The sequence below is a fragment of the Vombatus ursinus genome, unplaced genomic scaffold, assembly GCF_900497805.2.
Source record: "Vombatus ursinus unplaced genomic scaffold, bare-nosed wombat genome assembly UNPS02014163.1, whole genome shotgun sequence".
In the NCBI taxonomy this organism is placed as follows: Eukaryota; Metazoa; Chordata; class Mammalia; order Diprotodontia; family Vombatidae; genus Vombatus; species Vombatus ursinus.
In genome coordinates, this window is record NW_020953941.1 from 756,520 (window position 1) to 759,194 (window position 2,675).

Consider the following 2,675-nt stretch of genomic DNA (forward strand, 5'->3'; position numbering starts at 1 on the left):
GGCCATGGAGGCCACAATCTAAATTGTATGTCACCTCTTCATTCAATCAATAAATATGTACTGAATGTTGCATACATCTAACACTCTATACAAAGCACAGTAGAGGATAAAAAGAGATTTAGTGCCTGTCTTTGAGGACTTTGTGGTATATACCCACATAATTAAGACAAAAAAGTCAAATAACCATGACAAATTGATTCTCCAATAGATTGGGCTACTCCTGAAACCTGTGTGTGATGAAGGTTTCCTCTAATGCTCTAAATCAATTCATAGTTGAAAGAAGTTGGAAATTAAACAAAACAAAAACAAAAACAAACTATTTAACCATCATATCCATACAGGGAAATTTGCTGTTTTGAGGTATCCAAGAAAACCCCACGTTATCTCTACCCTGATGAAATTTTATAAGGAAGTTAGATTGCAGTCAGTATTTTTATTAAAATAGTAGAGATAGATAAATAGATGATTGACAGATAGATAGATACATTGATAGATGTCAATTTCCAATCTATTTATGGTTCATTTTATATTACTGTATTAATTCAGTATTTATCTTATTTGTCATAAATTAATAAGAACAAATCTCTAAACTTTTAATAAAAGACAATGGGATAAGATGATAGAATTTCAATTTCTATGTAGCCTCATAGTATACATTGAGAATTTTTAGAAAGGTAATGTGGTGTGCTGGACAGAGAGAAAGCTTCAGTTTTAGGCAACACATAGTAACTATGTGATTGTGGGAAAGACATTTAATCTAATTTCTTTTTATTATTCTCTAAGGCTGTACATGCACAAAATGTCCTGAACTCTATCTGTCCAGGGAGTTTATTTAACCTGACACCACCATCCTAAAATGTTTGCAGTGAGAATCAAATGAATTAATGTATGGTAAGTTGTGCATAAACCTTATAGCACTATAAAACTGCCCATTATTATGTTCACTCCTCCTCCTCCTATGGTATTGGAAAGACAAAAAAAAAAGTTTAAAACTGTGGCCCTTTATCTAAAGTATAACAGACAAGTAATTTTGCACACTTTAAGGTTTACCACCTATTGGAGTGATTTCTCATCAGATAAAATAAGTAAAAGGGAGAATTCCTCAATATTTGGTTTCAAGCAACTCCTTTTGATGTTTTTTTTTTTCCCTTTGACTCCAACATCCCTTCCCAAAAGCACTAGATGGTCCTCCAGTGGGAATACCTTCTCCTTTTTCAATGTTTTACTTGTACTCATCTTATTTTTTTGTGTTAAATTTTTTTATTAATTCATTTTGAATTATCAACAAACACTTCCATAAACTTTTGAGTTTTAAACATATTTTCACATTAGTCATGTTGTAATGAAGAATTAAAACAAGAGGCACCACCAGAAAGAGGAAACAAAACAATACAGAAGGAAAAATAGCAAATACTATGTTTTCATCAACATTCAAACTCCATAGTTCTTTCTTTGTATATAAATAGCACTTTCCATCAGGAGACTTTTGGAGATGTCTTAGATCCTTGCATTGCTGAGAAGTGCTATGCCTATCAAAGTCATTCATCGCACAACATGGCTGTTATTGTGTACAATGTTCTCCTGGTTCTCCTCACTTCACTCAGCATCAGTCCATACAAGTCTGTAATCATCTTACTTTCTGACAGATAGATGATATAGACAGATAGATGTAGATAGAAAGGTAGATAGATAGATAGATAGAGAGATAGATAGAGAGATGATAGACAAATAAATATATAGATAAAAGATGGATAAAATATGAAATGCTTATTTTAGTACATTTGCTTCATTTTATATGATTGTTAATATTTTATTTAATACAAACTTTAATGCATGATTATGTTTGAATTTACAACATCTTAAATCATCTTTTGGAGGAAAGGGAGGAAATTTCTGAGATTATAATAGCAGGACAAACAGATTGAACTTAAAGCATTTTAATATCTGCTTTCCATCTGCCTATATATTATACAAATTGAGGTCTGACAATTCAGAAGGCATCATAATTGATTTATGCCTAATTACTTAGAAGTTCAACTGGACAGTTTATAACTTTAGGGGTTGTGATTGACCAGAAGTTATAAAAAAGACTGGAGATCTGTTGGGTGGTAGCGAGAACAATTAAGAACTTTCTTCACTATTCCTTAAAAGGAATGGAAAAGAAATGAGGTCTCAGATAGCCTCAGATGGCCTCAGCCAGGGAGAAGTTATCTAGGCAGCAAGAAACAAGGTCAAATGTCACAGGGGAGAGCAAGAGACCCAAAGTCCCCTGAAGCATCCCCTTGAAGACAAGAATAATGAGCAAGGCTTCTTTCTCTTGCTCCAGATCAAATGCCTCCCACTGCCTATATGCTAAAGTTATTGTACCCTCTAATCCCCTCTACTCTACTTGGCCCATCCAGGGCACTTTTCATGATGACAAATTCTAAATAAACTCTTCAGTACAAGGAAAATAAATATAATGGAAAGATTCTTGAATTGAAATCAGCAGATCCATGTTGATTTCCTGATATGACCCTTACTGGTTTTGTAGCTCTAAGGAAATGATTTCGACTCTCTGACTCTCAGGTTCTGCATCTGTAAAATCAAGATAATAGTATTTATACTGTCTCTAGAGATGGAGAACCTATTAGAATGATTTTTGACATGCTATGTAATTGTTCTGCGGTTTATTG